Below are 19,226 nucleotides of genomic sequence, written 5' to 3' on the forward strand. Positions count from 1 at the left end.
CTCAGATCGTTCACAGCTTTGTGGAAGTTACCAGTGGTGCTGATGTTTAGGCTGAGGTAGGTATAGTTGTTTGTGTGCTCTAGGGCAACGGTGTCTAGATTTGTATTTGTGGTCCTGGCAACTGGACCTATTTTGGAACACCATTGTTTTTGTTTTACTGAGATTTACTGTCAGGGCCCAGGTGTGGCAGAATCTGTGCAGAATATCTAGGTCTCTCTCTCTCTCTACGTTCCTCACAACCCCTCTCAGTACCATTCAGACCCACAGGGCCGTGATACTCCTCCAGGGTGTGTATGCTAAAGCCCATTAACAGCAGGAGGAATAAAACGTTGTGATTGGCTCTGCAGTGCTTAGGAATGCTCTGTGTGTGTGGACATACATGTGTGTGTTTTAAGGTCTTTGTCTCCCCCTCTCTCTCTGTATGAGTGGGTCAGGCAGAAACAAAGCCCTCAGAGACTGTGTTTAAATCCCTGCAGTCAGACTCACATCCTGTCGTTTCCTATGACCAATCCACAGACAGACACACACACATACACACCAATCCCAGTTCCTCTTCCCCACAAATCCTGTAACTCTATCCCCCAACATATGGGTAAAATCAACCCCTGTTTGTCAAAAGGCAGGGAAAACACACCAAAAAAACATGAGGAAACTTCCAAATGTTAAGTTCAAACCTTCCTTGTTTTTCCCCAAGCAGCTGTGTCACACAGTAACAGTCCAAGTTAGCAATGAAGCCAGCTGGTGAGAGAGGGCTGTGTCTGAGGGAGGATAGTGGAGCTATTCCTTTATTACCAGTGGTCTCATACCCTCCTCATTCTCTCCCTCTATCACTCTCTCTCTCTGTTTTTTTTTTGTGCCAGTATACAGATCTGGGACCAGTCTATTAGAAATTGAGTCTGTTATGGTAACATACTGGGTTATGTACAAGCCACAGAGCAGGACAATACAGGATGGAGAGGGAGTGAGAGAGAGAGAGGGAGAGAGAGGGGTAGAAAGGGGAGTGGTAGAGGGAGAGAGGTAGAAAGGGGAGTGGTAGAGGGAGAGAGGTAGAAAGGGGAGTGGTAGAGGGAGAGAGGTAGAAAGGGGAGTGGTAGAGGGAGAGAGGTAGAAAGGGGAGTGGTTGAGGGAGAGAGGTAGAAAGGGGAGTGGTAGAAAGGGGGAGTGGTAGAGAGAGAGAGGTAGAAAGGGGAGTGGTAGAGGGAGAGAGGTAGAAAAGGGAGTGGTAGAGGGAGAGGGGAAGAAAGGGGAGTGGTAGAGGGAGAGGGGAAGAAAGGGGAGTGGTAGAGGGAGAGAGGTAGAAAAGGGAGTGGTAGAGGGAGAGGGGAAGAAAGGGGAGTGGTAGAGAGGGAGAGAGGTAGAAAAGGGAGTGGTAGAGGGAGAGAGGTAGAAAAGGGAGTGGTAGAGGGAGAGGGGAAGAAAGGGGAGTGGTAGAGGGAGAGGGGAAGAAAGGGGAGTGGTAGAGGGAGAGAGGTAGAAAGGAGAGAGGTAGAAAGGGGAGTGGTAGAGGGAGAGGGGAAGAAAGGGGAGTGGTAGAGGGACAGGGGAAGAAAGGGGAGTGGTAGAGGGAGAGAGGTAGAAAAGGGAGTGGTAGAGGGAGAGGGGAAGAAAGGGGAGTGGTAGAGGGAGAGGGAAGAAAGGGGAGTGGTAGAGGGAGAGGGGAAGAAAGGGGAGTGGTAGAGGGAGAGGGGAAGAAAGGGGAGTGGTAGAGGGAGAGAGGTAGAAAGGAGAGAGGTAGAAAGGGGAGTGGTAGAGGGAGAGGGGAAGAAAGGGGAGTGGTAGAGGGACAGGGGAAGAAAGGGGAGTGGTAGAGGGAGAGGGGAAGAAAGGGGAGTGGGAGAGGGGAAGAAAGGGGAGTGGTAGAGGGAGAGGGGAAGAAAGGGGAGTGGTAGAGGGAGAGAGGTAGAAAGGAGAGGGGTAGTGGGAGAGAGGTAGAAATGTTACTACTGTACCACACACAGAGAGACAGACACACATGGTGATTTGTAGCATATGTACTACATTCTCCAGTGAGTCATAGCCCTCTAGCATATTCTCTTACCTTATCACTCCCTCTCACCCTCTCTCTTTCTCTCTCCCTTCCCTCCTCCCTCTGTAACATGTCAGGAATCTCTCCTCTCCTCTCTGGTTATTTCCTGTATTCCCCTGTACTCATCTCTCATCTCTTTCTCTCTATGTCGATGTCTTTCTCGCTCTCTCTCTGGCATTCTATCTATCTATTGTTAGTAGTAGCGACTGGCTGTGTGTGTCTGGCCTGCTGCTCCTGTTCTGACATCCACCCTCATTAGCCTCGTTAGCCACTGAGCTAATTATGCTAATGCTAGCTAATGTGAGTTGGTTGTGTAATGGAATAGTGGATTTACTGGTTGTCAGTTGGATACTCACTGCTGGAGCGCTGAAATTGACTAGATCACTCTCTCTCGCTCTCTCGCTCTCTCGCTCTCTCGCTCTCTCGCTCTCTCGCTCTCTCGCTCTCTCGCTCTCTCGCTCTCTCCCCCCCACCTCTCCAAGTCCCTTTCACTCTGGCTCTCCCTCCCTCTCTCTCTCGCTCTCGCTCTCGCTCTCTCCCCCCCACCTCTCCAAGTCCCTTTCACTCTTGCTCTCTGTCTCTCCCTCTCTCTCTCTCTCGCTCTCTCGCTCTCTCTCTCCCCCCCACCTCTCCAAGTCCCTTTCACTCTTGCTCTCTGTCTCTCCCTCCCTCTCTCTCTCTCTCTCTCTCTCTCTCCCCCCACCTCTCCAAGTCCCTTTCACTCTTGCTCTCTGTCTCTCCCTCCCTCTCTCTCTCTCTCTCTCTCTCTCTCTCGCTCTCTCTCTCCCCCCACCTCTCCAAGTCCCTTTCACTCTTGCTCTCTGTCTCTCCCTCCCTCTCTCTCTCTCTCTCTCTCTCTCTCTCTCTCCCCCACCTCTCCAAGTCCCTTTCACTCTTTCTCTCTGTCTCTCCCCCCTCTCTCTCTCTCTCTCTCTCTCTCTCTCTCCCCCCACCTCTCCAAGTCCCTTTCACTCTTGCTCTCTCTCTCTCTCTCTCTCTCTCTCTCTCTCTCTCTCTCTCTCTCTCTCCCCCCCACCTCTCCAAGTCCCTTTCACTCTTTCTCTCTGTCTCTCTCCCCCCACCTCTCCAAGTCCCTTTCACTCTTGCTCTCTGTCTCTCTCTCTCTCTCTCTCTCTCTCTCTCTCTCGCTCTCTCTCTCCCCCCACCTCTCCAAGTCCCTTTCACTCTTGCTCTCTGTCTCTCCCTCCCTCTCTCTCTCTCTCTCTCTCTCTCTCTCTCTCTCTCTCTCTCTCTCCCCCCACCTCTCCAAGTCCCTTTCACTCTTTCTCTCTGTCTCCCCCTCTCTCTCTCTCTCTCTCTCTCTCTCTCTCTCCCCCCACCTCTCCAAGTCCCTTTCACTCTCTCTCTCTCTCTCTCTCTCTCTCTCTCTCTCTCTCTCTCTCTCTCCCCCCCCCCACCTCTCCAAGTCCCTTTCACTCTTGCTCTCTGTCTCTCCCTCCCTCCTCTCTCTCTCTCTCTCTCTCTCTCTCTCTCTCTCTCTCCCTCTCTCCCCCCACCTCTCCAAGTCCCTTTCACTCTTGCTCTCTGTCTCTCTCTCTCTCTCTCTCTCTCTCTCTCTCTCTCTCTCTCTCTCTCTCCCCCCACCTCTCCAAGTCCCTTTCACTCTTGCTCTCTGTCTCTCCCTCTCTCTCTCTCTCTCTCTCTCTCTCTCTCTCTCTCTCTCTCCCCCCCCACCTCTCCAAGTCCCTTTCACTCTTGCTCTCTGTCTCTCCCTCCCTCTCTCTCTCTCTCTCTCTCTCTCCCCACCTCTCCAAGTCCCTTTCACTCTTGCTCTCTCTCTCTCTCTCTCTCTCCCCCCACCTCTCCAAGTCCCTTTCACTCTTGCTCTCTCTCTCTCTCTCTCTCTCTCTCTCTCTCTCTCTCTCTCTCTCTCTCTCTCTCTCTCTCTCTCTCTCCCCCCACCTCTCCAAGTCCCTTTCACTCTTGCTCTCTGTCTCTCTCTCTCTCTTTCTCTCTCTCTCTCTCCCCCCCACCTCTCCAAGTCCCTTTCACTCTTGCTCTCTGTCTCTCCCTCCCTCTCTCTCTCTCTCTCTCTCTCTCTCTCTCTCTCTCTCTCTCTCTCTCTCTCTCTCTCTCTCACTCCATGTCATTCCATCGTCAATCTGAGGTTGTACTCTCACCAAGCAGTGTATCCCGGCCCATGTTCATGGGCCACCTTGCAAGCCCCCCTGGAGGGACCAATTTCAGGGCAGCCAATTAGATTCTGAGCAAGCTAACCAGAGTTTCATCACTGGGGACTGTGAGGTTTGATGCCATAGTGCGTGGTGGCCGTCTGTCCGGCCGTTCGTCTGTCTTTCTATCTGTCCCTCCGTACGTCTGTCTGTCCCACAGGCCTTTTGAACAAGCCCATCTCTATTAGGAGATTCATTCTGATCAAGTGTTGAGGATTATCCAGACCTAGGCTTCTTATTGATCTCTTCTTTCTTTATAAACCAAACTTTGTCCTGTTCCTGGGAGAAAAGACTGGTTGTTTGGTGGCGGAGTCTATGTTGCTTGTTTGGGAATAAGAGATTGAGTGGGATCGATGTTTTGAAAGGTTATTTGGTTGAGTGGCAGGCCGGTTGTTTTGTGGGGTATTGATTTGTGTGGTCAATAGCTAGATAGGGCTGAGGCAGTATGCATTGTGTTGGTCTGTATGTACAGCAAGCCGCCAACACTCTCAAACATAAACATCATTATATTGCCATTGATTTGGTCATTTTGCATTGTCCCATGTAGGCAGATGGTATATTCTCACATTTACTCTTGTGCCTGGCAGGAGAAGCTACAGTAACATGTGTAGAATCACCTCCCAAATCTTGCACTGTGACCGGATTCGAACGCAGGCTTTGTGTTAGCCTGCTGAGCTAATGTAAGTCTTTAGGTCACACGCAAGGTGACTTATTTCACTGAACCACCTCCATTGTACATGTTACTGTGGTTTCTTAAAGGAGAGGACAGTCACACCCTCTGCAATAGTTACTGTGGTCTCTTAAAGGAGAGGACAGTCACACCCTCTGCAGTAGTTACTGTGGTCTCTTAAAGGAGAGGACAGTCACACCCTCTGCAGTAGTTACTGTGGTCTCTTAAAGGAGAGGACAGTCACACCCTCTGCAGTAGTTACTATGGTCTCTTAAAGGAGAGGACAGTCACACCCTCTGCAGTAGTTACTGTGGTCTCTTAAAGGGAAGCTAGTCATACACTCTACAGTAGTTACTGTGGTTTCTTAAAGGAGAGGACAGTCACACCCTCTGCAGTAGTTACTATGGTCTCTTAAAGGAGAGGACAGTCACACCCTCTGCAGTAGTTACTGTGGTCTCTTAAAGGGAAGCTAGTCATACACTCTACAGTAGTTACTGTGGTTTCTTAAAGGAGAGGACAGTCACACCCTCTGCAGTAGTTACTGTGGTCTCTTAAAGGAGAGGACAGTCACACCCTCTGCAATAGTTACTGTGGTCTCTTAAAGGGAAGAGAGTCATACATTGCAGTAGTTACTGTGGTTTCTTAAAGGGAAGATAGTCATACACTGCAGTAGTTACTGTGGTCTCTTAAAGGAAAGAGAGTCATACACTCTGCAGTAGTTACTGTGGTTTCATAAAGGAGAGGGCAGTCACACCCTCTGCAGTAGTTACTGTGGTTTCTTAAAGGAGAGGACAGTCACACCCTCTGCAGTAGTTACTGTGCTCTCTTAAAGGAGAGGACAGTCACACTCTCTGCAGTAGTTACTGTGGTCTCTTAAAGGAGAGGACAGTCACACCCTCTGCAGTAGTTACTATGGTCTCTTAAAGGAGAGGACAGTCACACCCTCTGCAGTAGTTACTGTGGTCTCTTAAAGGGAAGCTAGTCATACACTCTACAGTAGTTACTGTGGTTTCTTAAAGGAGAGGACAGTCACACCCTCTGCAGTAGTTACTGTGGTCTCTTAAAGGAGAGGACAGTCACACCCTCTGCAGTAGTTACTGTGGTCTCTTAAAGGGAAGCTAGTCATACACTCTGCAGTAGTTACTGTGGTTTCTTAAAGGAGAGGACAGTCACACCCTCTGCAGTAGTTACTGTGTTGTTTCTTAAAGGGAAGAGAGTCATACACTCTGCAGTAGTTACTGTGGTTTCTTAAAGGAGAGGACAGTCACACCCTCTGCAGTAGTTACTGTGGTTTCTTAAAGGAGAGGAGAGTCAAACCCTCTGCAGTAGTTACTGTGGTTTCTTAAAGGAGAGGACAGTCACACCCTCTGCAGTAGTTACTGTGGTCTCTTAAAGGAGAGGACAGTCACACCCTCTGCAGTAGTTACTGTGGTCTCTTAAAGGGAAGCTAGTCATACACTCTGCAGTAGTTACTGTGGTTTCTTAAAGGAGAGGACAGTCACACCCTCTGCAGTAGTTACTGTGTTGTTTCTTAAAGGGAAGAGAGTCATACACTCTGCAGTAGTTACTGTGGTTTCTTAAAGGAGAGGACAGTCACACCCTCTGCAGTAGTTACTGTGGTTTCTTAAAGGAGAGGAGAGTCAAACCCTCTGCAGTAGTTACTGTGGTTTCTTAAAGGAGAGGACAGTCACACCCTCTGCAGTAGTTACTGTGGTCTCTTAAAGGAGAGGACAGTCACACCCTCTGCAGTAGTTACTGTGGTTTCTTAAAGGAGAGGAGAGTCAAACCCTCTGCAGTAGTTACTGTGGTTTCTTAAAGGAGAGGACAGTCACACCCTCTGCAGTAGTTACTGTGGTCTCTTAAAGGAGAGGACAGTCACACCCTCTGCAGTAGTTACTGTGGTCTCTTAAAGGAGAGGACAGTCACACCCTCTGCAATAGTTACTGTGGTCTCTTAAAGGGAAGAGAGTCATACACTGCAGTAGTTACTGTGGTCTCTTAAAGGAGAGGACAGTCACACCCTCTGCAGTAGTTACTGTGGTCTCTTAAAGGAGAGGACAGTCACACCCTCTGCAGTAGTTACTGTGGTCTCTTAAAGGAGAGGACAGTCACACCCTCTGCATTAGTTACTGTGGTCTCTTAAAGGGAAGAGAGTCATACACTGCAGTAGTTACTGTGGTCTCTTAAAGGGAAGCTAGTCATACACTCTGCAGTAGTTCCTGTGGTCTCTAAAAGGAGTGGACAGTCACACCCTCTGCAGTAGTTACTGTGTTGTTTCTTAAAGGGAAGAGAGTCATACACTCTGCAGTAGTTACTGTGGTTTCTTAAAGGAGAAGAGAGTCATACACTCTGCAGTAGTTACTGTGGTTTCTTAAAGGAGAGGACAGTCACACCCTCTGCAGTAGTTACTGTGGTTTCTTAAAGGAGAGGAGAGTCAAACCCTCTGCAGTAGTTACTGTGGTTTCTTAAAGGAGAGGACAGTCACACCCTCTGCAGTAGTTACTGTGGTCTCTTAAAGGAGAGGACAGTCACACCCTCTGCAGTAGTTACTGTGGTCTCTTAAAGGAGAGGACAGTCACACCCTCTGCAGTAGTTACTATGGTCTCTTAAAGGAGAGGACAGTCACACCCTCTGCAGTAGTTACTGTGGTCTCTTAAAGGAGAGGACAGTCACACCCTCTGCAGTAGTTACTGTGGTCTCTTAAAGGAGAGGACAGTCACACCCTCTGCAATAGTTACTGTGGTCTCTTAAAGGGAAGAGAGTCATACACTGCAGTAGTTACTGTGGTCTCTTAAAGGAGAGGACAGTCACACCCTCTGCAGTAGTTACTGTGGTCTCTTAAAGGAGAGGACAGTCACACCCTCTGCAGTAGTTACTGTGGTCTCTTAAAGGAGAGGACAGTCACACCCTCTGCATTAGTTACTGTGGTCTCTTAAAGGGAAGCTAGTCATACACTCTGCAGTAGTTACTGTTGTTTCTTAAAGGAGAGGACAGTCACACCCTCTGCAGTAGTTACTGTGGTCTCTTAAAGGAGAGGACAGTCACACCCTCTGCAGTAGTTACTGTGGTCTCTTAAAGGAGAGGACAGTCACACCCTCTGCAATAGTTACTGTGGTCTCTTAAAGGGAAGAGAGTCATACACTGCAATAGTTACTGTGGTTTCTTAAAGGGAAGAGAGTCATACACTGCAGTAGTTACTGTGGTTTCTTAAAGGGAAGAGAGTCATACACTGCAGTAGTTACTGTGGTCTCTTAAAGGAAAGAGAGTCATACACTCTGCAGTAGTTACTGTGGTTTCTTAAAGGAGAGGGCAGTCACACCCTCTGCAGTAGTTACTGTGGTTTCTTAAAGGAGAGGACAGTCACACCCTCTGCAGTAGTTACTGTGGTCTCTTAAAGGAGAGGACAGTCACACCCTCTGCAGTAGTTACTGTGGTCTCTTAAAGGGAAGCTAGTCATACACTCTGCAGTAGTTACTGTGGTTTCTTAAAGGAGAGGACAGTCACACCCTCTGCAGTAGTTACTGTGTTGTTTCTTAAAGGGAAGAGAGTCATACACTCTGCAGTAGTTACTGTGGTCTCTTAAAGGAGAGGACAGTCACACCCTCTGCAGTAGTTACTATGGTCTCTTAAAGGAGAGGACAGTCACACCCTCTGCAGTAGTTACTGTGGTCTCTTAAAGGGAAGCTAGTCATACACTCTACAGTAGTTACTGTGGTTTCTTAAAGGAGAGGACAGTCACACCCTCTGCAGTAGTTACTGTGGTCTCTTAAAGGAGAGGACAGTCACACCCTCTGCAGTAGTTACTGTGGTCTCTTAAAGGGAAGCTAGTCATACACTCTGCAGTAGTTACTGTGGTTTCTTAAAGGAGAGGACAGTCACACCCTCTGCAGTAGTTACTGTGTTGTTTCTTAAAGGGAAGAGAGTCATACACTCTGCAGTAGTTACTGTGGTTTCTTAAAGGAGAGGACAGTCACACCCTCTGCAGTAGTTACTGTGGTTTCTTAAAGGAGAGGAGAGTCAAACCCTCTGCAGTAGTTACTGTGGTTTCTTAAAGGAGAGGACAGTCACACCCTCTGCAGTAGTTACTGTGGTCTCTTAAAGGGAAGAGAGTCATACACTGCAGTAGTTACTGTGGTCTCTTAAAGGAGAGGACAGTCACACCCTCTGCAGTAGTTACTGTGGTCTCTTAAAGGAGAGGACAGTCACACCCTCTGCAGTAGTTACTGTGGTCTCTTAAAGGAGAGGACAGTCACACCCTCTGCATTAGTTACTGTGGTCTCTTAAAGGGAAGAGAGTCATACACTGCAGTAGTTACTGTGGTTTCTTAAAGGGAAGAGAGTCATACACTGCAGTAGTTACTGTGGTCTCTTAAAGGGAAGCTAGTCATACACTCTGCAGTAGTTCCTGTGGTCTCTAAAAGGAGTGGACAGTCACACCCTCTGCAGTAGTTACTGTGTTGTTTCTTAAAGGGAAGAGAGTCATACACTCTGCAGTAGTTACTGTGGTTTCTTAAAGGAGAAGAGAGTCATACACTCTGCAGTAGTTACTGTGGTTTCTTAAAGGAGAGGACAGTCACACCCTCTGCAGTAGTTACTGTGGTTTCTTAAAGGAGAGGAGAGTCAAACCCTCTGCAGTAGTTACTATGGTCTCTTAAAGGAGAGGACAGTCACACCCTCTGCAGTAGTTACTGTGGTCTCTTAAAGGAGAGGACAGTCACACCCTCTGCAGTAGTTACTGTGGTCTCTTAAAGGAGAGGACAGTCACACCCTCTGCAATAGTTACTGTGGTCTCTTAAAGGGAAGAGAGTCATACACTGCAGTAGTTACTGTGGTCTCTTAAAGGAGAGGACAGTCACACCCTCTGCAGTAGTTACTGTGGTCTCTTAAAGGAGAGGACAGTCACACCCTCTGCAGTAGTTACTGTGGTCTCTTAAAGGAGAGGACAGTCACACCCTCTGCATTAGTTACTGTGGTCTCTTAAAGGGAAGCTAGTCATACACTCTGCAGTAGTTACTGTTGTTTCTTAAAGGAGAGGACAGTCACACCCTCTGCAGTAGTTACTGTGGTCTCTTAAAGGAGAGGACAGTCACACCCTCTGCAGTAGTTACTGTGGTCTCTTAAAGGAGAGGACAGTCACACCCTCTGCAATAGTTACTGTGGTCTCTTAAAGGGAAGAGAGTCATACACTGCAATAGTTACTGTGGTTTCTTAAAGGGAAGAGAGTCATACACTGCAGTAGTTACTGTGGTTTCTTAAAGGAAGAGAGTCATACACTGCAGTAGTTACTGTGGTCTCTTAAAGGAAAGAGAGTCATACACTCTGCAGTAGTTACTGTGGTTTCTTAAAGGAGAGGGCAGTCACACCCTCTGCAGTAGTTACTGTGGTTTCTTAAAGGAGAGGACAGTCACACCCTCTGCAGTAGTTACTGTGGTCTCTTAAAGGAGAGGACAGTCACACCCTCTGCAATAGTTACTGTGGTCTCTTAAAGGGAAGAGAGTCATACACTGCAATAGTTACTGTGGTTTCTTAAAGGGAAGAGAGTCATACACTGCAGTAGTTACTGTGGTCTCTTAAAGGAAAGAGAGTCATACACTCTGCAGTAGTTACTGTGGTTTCTTAAAGGAGAGGGCAGTCACACCCTCTGCAGTAGTTACTGTGGTTTCTTAAAGGAGAGGACAGTCACACCCTCTGCAGTAGTTACTGTGGTCTCTTAAAGGAGAGGACAGTCACACCCTCTGCAGTAGTTACTGTGGTCTCTTAAAGGGAAGCTAGTCATACACTCTGCAGTAGTTACTGTGGTTTCTTAAAGGAGAGGACAGTCACACCCTCTGCAGTAGTTACTGTGTTGTTTCTTAAAGGAAGAGAGTCATACACTCTGCAGTAGTTACTGTGGTCTCTTAAAGGAGAGGACAGTCACACCCTCTGCAGTAGTTACTATGGTCTCTTAAAGGAGAGGACAGTCACACCCTCTGCAGTAGTTACTGTGGTCTCTTAAAGGGAAGCTAGTCATACACTCTACAGTAGTTACTGTGGTTTCTTAAAGGAGAGGACAGTCACACCCTCTGCAGTAGTTACTGTGGTCTCTTAAAGGAGAGGACAGTCACACCCTCTGCAGTAGTTACTGTGGTCTCTTAAAGGGAAGCTAGTCATACACTCTGCAGTAGTTACTGTGGTTTCTTAAAGGAGAGGACAGTCACACCCTCTGCAGTAGTTACTGTGTTGTTTCTTAAAGGGAAGAGAGTCATACACTCTGCAGTAGTTACTGTGGTTTCTTAAAGGATAGGACAGTCACACCCTCTGCAGTAGTTACTGTGGTTTCTTAAAGGAGAGGAGAGTCAAACCCTCTGCAGTAGTTACTGTGGTTTCTTAAAGGAGAGGACAGTCACACCCTCTGCAGTAGTTACTGTGGTCTCTTAAAGGGAAGAGAGTCATACACTGCAGTAGTTACTGTGGTCTCTTAAAGGAGAGGACAGTCACACCCTCTGCAGTAGTTACTGTGGTCTCTTAAAGGAGAGGACAGTCACACCCTCTGCAGTAGTTACTGTGGTCTCTTAAAGGAGAGGACAGTCACACCCTCTGCATTAGTTACTGTGGTCTCTTAAAGGGAAGAGAGTCATACACTGCAGTAGTTACTGTGGTTTCTTAAAGGGAAGAGAGTCATACACTGCAGTAGTTACTGTGGTCTCTTAAAGGGAAGCTAGTCATACACTCTGCAGTAGTTCCTGTGGTCTCTAAAAGGAGTGGACAGTCACACCCTCTGCAGTAGTTACTGTGTTGTTTCTTAAAGGGAAGAGAGTCATACACTCTGCAGTAGTTACTGTGGTTTCTTAAAGGAGAAGAGAGTCATACACTCTGCAGTAGTTACTGTGGTTTCTTAAAGGAGAGGACAGTCACACCCTCTGCAGTAGTTACTGTGGTTTCTTAAAGGAGAGGAGAGTCAAACCCTCTGCAGTAGTTACTATGGTCTCTTAAAGGAGAGGACAGTCACACCCTCTGCAGTAGTTACTGTGGTCTCTTAAAGGAGAGGACAGTCACACCCTCTGCAGTAGTTACTGTGGTCTCTTAAAGGAGAGGACAGTCACACCCTCTGCAATAGTTACTGTGGTCTCTTAAAGGGAAGAGAGTCATACACTGCAGTAGTTACTGTGGTCTCTTAAAGGAGAGGACAGTCACACCCTCTGCAGTAGTTACTGTGGTCTCTTAAAGGAGAGGACAGTCACACCCTCTGCAGTAGTTACTGTGGTCTCTTAAAGGAGAGGACAGTCACACCCTCTGCATTAGTTACTGTGGTCTCTTAAAGGGAAGCTAGTCATACACTCTGCAGTAGTTACTGTTGTTTCTTAAAGGAGAGGACAGTCACACCCTCTGCAGTAGTTACTGTGGTCTCTTAAAGGAGAGGACAGTCACACCCTCTGCAGTAGTTACTGTGGTCTCTTAAAGGAGAGGACAGTCACACCCTCTGCAATAGTTACTGTGGTCTCTTAAAGGGAAGAGAGTCATACACTGCAATAGTTACTGTGGTTTCTTAAAGGGAAGAGAGTCATACACTGCAGTAGTTACTGTGGTTTCTTAAAGGGAAGAGAGTCATACACTGCAGTAGTTACTGTGGTCTCTTAAAGGAAAGAGAGTCATACACTCTGCAGTAGTTACTGTGGTTTCTTAAAGGAGAGGGCAGTCACACCCTCTGCAGTAGTTACTGTGGTTTCTTAAAGGAGAGGACAGTCACACCCTCTGCAGTAGTTACTGTGGTCTCTTAAAGGAGAGGACAGTCACACCCTCTGCAGTAGTTACTGTGGTCTCTTAAAGGGAAGCTAGTCATACACTCTGCAGTAGTTACTGTGGTTTCTTAAAGGAGAGGACAGTCACACCCTCTGCAGTAGTTACTGTGTTGTTTCTTAAAGGGAAGAGAGTCATACACTCTGCAGTAGTTACTGTGGTTTCTTAAAGGAGAGGACAGTCACACCCTCTGCAGTAGTTACTGTGGTTTCTTAAAGGAGAGGAGAGTCAAACCCTCTGCAGTAGTTACTGTGGTTTCTTAAAGGAGAGGACAGTCACACCCTCTGCAGTAGTTACTGTGGTCTCTTAAAGGAGAGGACAGTCACACCCTCTGCAGTAGTTACTGTGGTTTCTTAAAGGAGAGGAGAGTCAAACCCTCTGCAGTAGTTACTGTGGTTTCTTAAAGGAGAGGACAGTCACACCCTCTGCAGTAGTTACTGTGGTTTCTTAAAGGGAAGAGAGTCATACACTGCAGTAGTTACTGTGGTTTCTTAAAGGGAAGAGAGTCATACACTGCAGTAGTTACTGTGGTCTCTTAAAGGAAAGAGAGTCATACACTCTGCAGTAGTTACTGTGGTTTCTTAAAGGAGAGGGCAGTCACACCCTCTGCAGTAGTTACTGTGGTTTCTTAAAGGAGAGGACAGTCACACCCTCTGCAGTAGTTACTGTGGTCTCTTAAAGGAGAGGACAGTCACACCCTCTGCAGTAGTTACTGTGGTCTCTTAAAGGGAAGCTAGTCATACACTCTGCAGTAGTTACTGTGGTTTCTTAAAGGAGAGGACAGTCACACCCTCTGCAGTAGTTACTGTGTTGTTTCTTAAAGGGAAGAGAGTCATACACTCTGCAGTAGTTACTGTGGTTTCTTAAAGGAGAGGACAGTCACACCCTCTGCAGTAGTTACTGTGGTTTCTTAAAGGAGAGGAGAGTCAAACCCTCTGCAGTAGTTACTGTGGTTTCTTAAAGGAGAGGACAGTCACACCCTCTGCAGTAGTTACTGTGGTCTCTTAAAGGAGAGGACAGTCACACCCTCTGCAGTAGTTACTGTGGTTTCTTAAAGGAGAGGAGAGTCAAACCCTCTGCAGTAGTTACTGTGGTTTCTTAAAGGAGAGGACAGTCACACCCTCTGCAGTAGTTACTGTGGTCTCTTAAAGGAGAGGACAGTCACACCCTCTGCAGTAGTTACTGTGGTCTCTTAAAGGAGAGGACAGTCACACCCTCTGCAATAGTTACTGTGGTCTCTTAAAGGGAAGAGAGTCATACACTGCAGTAGTTACTGTGGTCTCTTAAAGGGAAGAGAGTCATACACTGCAATAGTTACTGTGGTTTCTTAAAGGGAAGAGAGTCATACACTGCAGTAGTTACTGTGGTCTCTTAAAGGGAAGAGGGTCATACACTCTGCAGTAGTTACTGTGGTTTCTTAAAGGAGAGGACAGTCACACCCTCTGCAGTAGTTACTGTGGTTTCTTAAAGGAGAGGACAGTCACACCCTCTGCAGTAGTTACTGTGGTCTCTTAAAGGGAAGCTAGTCATACACTCTGCAGTAGTTACTGTTGTTTCTTAAAGGAGAGGACAGTCACACCCTCTGCAGTAGTTACTGTGGTCTCTTAAAGGAGAGGACAGTCACACCCTCTGCAGTAGTTACTGTGGTCTCTTAAAGGAGAGGACAGTCAGACCCTCTGCATTAGTTACTGTGGTCTCTTAAAGGGAAGAGAGTCATACACTGCAGTAGTTACTGTGGTTTCTTAAAGGGAAGAGAGTCATACACTGCAGTAGTTACTGTGGTCTCTTAAAGGGAAGAGAGTCATACACTCTGCAGTAGTTACTATGGTTTCTTAAAGGAGAATAGAGTCAAACACTCTGCAGTAGTTCCTGTGGTCTCTAAAAGGAGTGGACAGTCACACCCTCTGCAGTAGTTACTGTGTTGTTTCTTAAAGGGAAGAGAGTCATACACTCTGCAGTAGTTACTGTGGTTTCTTAAAGGAGAAGAGAGTCATACACTCTGCAGTAGTTACTGTGGTTTCTTAAAGGAGAGGACAGTCACACCCTCTGCAGTAGTTACTGTGGTTTCTTAAAGGAGAGGAGAGTCAAACCCTCTGCAGTAGTTACTGTGGTTTCTTAAAGGAGAGGACAGTCACACCCTCTGCAGTAGTTACTGTGGTCTCTTAAAGGAGAGGACAGTCACACCCTCTGCAGTAGTTACTGTGGTCTCTTAAAGGAGAGGACAGTCACACCCTCTGCAGTAGTTACTATGGTCTCTTAAAGGAGAGGACAGTCACACCCTCTGCAGTAGTTACTGTGGTCTCTTAAAGGAGAGGACAGTCACACCCTCTGCAGTAGTTACTGTGGTCTCTTAAAGGAGAGGACAGTCACACCCTCTGCAATAGTTACTGTGGTCTCTTAAAGGGAAGAGAGTCATACACTGCAGTAGTTACTGTGGTCTCTTAAAGGAGAGGACAGTCACACCCTCTGCAGTAGTTACTGTGGTCTCTTAAAGGAGAGGACAGTCACACCCTCTGCAGTAGTTACTGTGGTCTCTTAAAGGAGAGGACAGTCACACCCTCTGCATTAGTTACTGTGGTCTCTTAAAGGGAAGCTAGTCATACACTCTGCAGTAGTTACTGTTGTTTCTTAAAGGAGAGGACAGTCACACCCTCTGCAGTAGTTACTGTGGTCTCTTAAAGGAGAGGACAGTCACACCCTCTGCAGTAGTTACTGTGGTCTCTTAAAGGAGAGGACAGTCACACCCTCTGCAATAGTTACTGTGGTCTCTTAAAGGAGAGGACAGTCACACACTCTGCAATAGTTACTGTGGTCTCTTAAAGGGAAGAGAGTCATACACTGCAATAGTTACTGTGGTTTCTTAAAGGGAAGAGAGTCATACACTGCAGTAGTTACTGTGGTCTCTTAAAGGGAAGAGAGTCATACACTCTGCAGTAGTTACTGTGGTTTCTTAAAGGAGAGGACAGTCACACCCTCTGCAGTAGTTACTGTGGTTTCTTAAAGGAGAGGACAGTCACACCCTCTGCAGTAGTTACTGTGGTCTCTTAAAGGGAAGCTAGTCATACACTCTGCAGTAGTTACTGTTGTTTCTTAAAGGAGAGGACAGTCACACCCTCTGCAGTAGTTACTGTGGTCTCTTAAAGGAGAGGACAGTCAAACCCTCTGCAGTAGTTACTGTGGTTTCTTAAAGGAGAGAACAGTCACACCCTCTGCAGTAGTTACTGTGGTCTCTTAAAGGAGAGGACAGTCACACCCTCTGCAATAGTTACTGTGGTCTCTTAAAGGGAAGAGAGTCATACACTGCAGTAGTTACTGTGGTCTCTTAAAGGAGAGGACAGTCACACCCTCTGCAGTAGTTACTGTGGTCTCTTAAAGGAGAGGACAGTCACACCCTCTGCAGTAGTTACTGTGGTCTCTTAAAGGAGAGGACAGTCACACCCTCTGCATTAGTTACTGTGGTCTCTTAAAGGGAAGCTAGTCATACACTCTGCAGTAGTTACTGTTGTTTCTTAAAGGAGAGGACAGTCACACCCTCTGCAGTAGTTACTGTGGTCTCTTAAAGGAGAGGACAGTCACACCCTCTGCAATAGTTACTGTGGTCTCTTAAAGGGAAGAGAGTAGTAGTACTGTGGTTTCTTAAAGGGAAGAGAGTCATACACTGCAGTAGTTACTGTGGTCTCTTAAAGGGAAGAGAGTCATACACTCTGCAGTAGTTACTGTGGTTTCTTAAAGGAGAGGACAGTCACACCCTCTGCAGTAGTTACTGTGGTTTCTTAAAGGAGAGGACAGTCACACCCTCTGCAGTAGTTACTGTGGTCTCTTAAAGGGAAGCTAGTCATACACTCTGCAGTAGTTACTGTGGTGGTCACACCCTCTGCAGTAGTTACTGTGGTTTCTTAAAGGAGAGGAGAGTCAAACCCTCTGCAAAGGAGAGGACAGTCACACCCTCTGCAGTAGTTACTGTGGTCTCTTAAAGGAGAGGACAGTCACACCCTCTGCAGTAGTTACTGTGGTCTCTTAAAGGAGAGGACAGTCACACCCTCTGCAGTAGTTACTGTGGTCTCTTAAAGGAGAGGACAGTCACACCCTCTGCAGTAGTTACTGTGGTCTCTTAAAGGAGAGGACAGTCACACTGTGGTCTCTTAAAGGAAGAGAGTCTGCAGTAGTTACTGTGGTCTCTTAAAGGAGAGGACAGTCACACCCTCTGCAGTAGTTACTGTGGTCTCTTAAAGGAGAGGACAGTCACACCCTCTGCAGTAGTTACTGTAAAGGAGAGGACAGTCACACCCTCTGCAGTAGTTACTGTGGTCTCTTAAAGGAGAGGACAGTCACACCCTCTGCAATAGTTACTGTGGTCTCTTAAAGGGAAGAGAGTCAGCAATAGTTACTGTGGTCTCTTAAAGGAAGAGGTCACAGCAGTAGTTACTGTGGTCTCTTAAAGGGAAGAGACAGTCACACCTCTGCAGTAGTTACTGTGGTCTCTTAAAGGAGAGGACAGTCACACCCTCTGCAGTAGTTACTGTGGTCTCTTAAAGGAGAGGACAGTCACACCCTCTGCAGTAGTTACTGTGGTCTCTTAAAGGAAGGAGTCATACACTCTGCAGTAGTTACTGTGGTTTCTTAAAGGAGAGGACAGTCACACCCTCTGCAGTAGTTACTGTGGTCTCTTAAAGGAGAGGACAGTCACACCCTCTGCAGTAGTTACTGTGGTCTCTTAAAGGAGAGGACAGTCACACCCTCTGCAGTAGTTACTGTGGTCTCTTAAAGGGAAGAGAGTCATACACTGCAGTAGTTACTGTGGTCTCTTAAAGGAGAGGACAGTCACACCCTCTGCAGTAGTTACAAAGGAGAGGACAGTCACACCCTCTGCAGTAGTTACTGTGGTCTCTTAAAGGAGAGGACAGTCACACCCTCTGCAGTAGTTACTGTGGTCTCTTAAAGGAGAGGACAGTCACACCCTCTGCAATAGTTACTGTGGTCTCTTAAAGGAAGAGAGTCATACACTGCAATAGTTACTGTGGTTTCTTAAAGGGAAGAGAGTCATACACTGCAGTAGTTACTGTGGTCTCTTAAAGGGAAGAGAGTCATACACTCTGCAGTAGTTACTGTGGTTTCTTAAAGGAGAGGACAGTCACACCCTCTGCAGTAGTTACTGTGGTTTCTTAAAGGAGAGGACAGTCACACCCTCTGCAGTAGTTACTGTGGTCTCTTAAAGGAGAGGACTAGTCACACACCTCTGCAGTAGTTACTGTGGTCTCTTAAAGGAGAGGACAGTCACACCCTCTGCAGTAGTTACTGTGGTCTCTTAAAGGAGAGGACAGTCACACCCTCTGCAGTAGTTACTGTGGTTTCTTAAAGGAGAGGACAGTCACACCCTCTGCAGTAGTTACTGTGGTCTCTTAAAGGAGAGGACAGTCACACCCTCTGCAGTAGTTACTGTGGTCTCTTAAAGGGTCTCTTAAAGAGGACAGTCACACCCTCTGCAGTAGTTACTGTGGTCTCTTAAAGGAGAGGACAGTCACACCCTCTGCAGTAGTTACTGTGGTCTCTTAAAGGAGAGGACAGTCACACCCTCTGCAGTAGTTACTGTGGTCTCTTAAAGGAGAGGACAGTCACACCCTCTGCAATAGTTACTGTGGTCTCTTAAAGGAAGGACAGTCAAAGCAGTAGTTACTGTGGTTTCTTAAAGGAGAGGACAGTCACACCCTCTGCAGTAGTTACTGTGGTCTCTTAAAGGAGAGGACAGTCACACCCTCTGCAGTAGTTACTGTGGTCTCTTAAAGGAGAGGACAGTCACACCCTCTGCAGTAGTTACTGTGGTCTCTTAAAGGAGAGGACAGTCACACCCTCTGCAATAGTTACTGTGGTCTCTTAAAGGAAGAGGTCAAGAGTTACTGTGTCATACACTGCAGTAGTTACTGTGGTCTCTTAAAGGGAAGAGAGTCATACACTCTGCAGTAGTTACTGTGGTTTCTTAAAGGAGAGTTCACACCCTCTGCAGTAAACTGGGTTTCTTAAAGGAGAGGACAGTCACACCCTCTGCAGTAGTTACTGTGGTCTCTTAAAGGAGCAACACCTCTGCAGTAGTAGTTACTGTGGTCTCTTAAAGGGAAGGAGTCATACACTCTGCAGTAGTTACTGTGGTTTCTTAAAGGAGAGGACAGTCACACCCTCTGCAGTAGTTACTGTGGTCTCTTAAAGGAGAGGACAGTCACACCCTCTGTCAGTAGTTACTGTGGTCTCTTAAAGGAGAGGACACCCTCTGCAGTAGTTACTGTGGTCTCTTAAAGGAGAGGACAGTCACACAAACCTCTGCAGTAGTTACTGTGGTTTCTTAAAGGAGAGGACAGTCACACCCTCTGCTGCAAAGTAGTTACTGTGGTCTCTTAAAGGAGAGGACAGTCACACCCTCTGCAGTAGTTACTGTGGTCTCTTAAAGGAGAAGACAGTCATACCCTCTGCAGTAGTTACTGTGGTCTCTTAAAGGAGAGGACAGTCACACCCTCTGCAGTAGTTACTGTGGTCTCTTAAAGGAGAGGACAGTCACACCCTCTCTGCAGTAGT

The 19,226-nt window shown here is 47.1% G+C and overlaps 1 protein-coding gene across 1 annotated transcript in view; it reads left to right on the forward strand.

Annotated features, from left to right (window-relative positions):
• LOC124047717 (capon-like protein) overlaps positions 1–19,226 on the forward strand; it is a 186,704-nt gene that overhangs the window by 84,421 nt on the left and 83,057 nt on the right. The gene's annotated exons all lie outside the window — the stretch shown is intronic.

This window comes from Oncorhynchus gorbuscha, linkage group LG11, assembly GCF_021184085.1.
Source record: "Oncorhynchus gorbuscha isolate QuinsamMale2020 ecotype Even-year linkage group LG11, OgorEven_v1.0, whole genome shotgun sequence".
Lineage (NCBI taxonomy): Eukaryota > Metazoa > Chordata > Actinopteri > Salmoniformes > Salmonidae > Oncorhynchus > Oncorhynchus gorbuscha.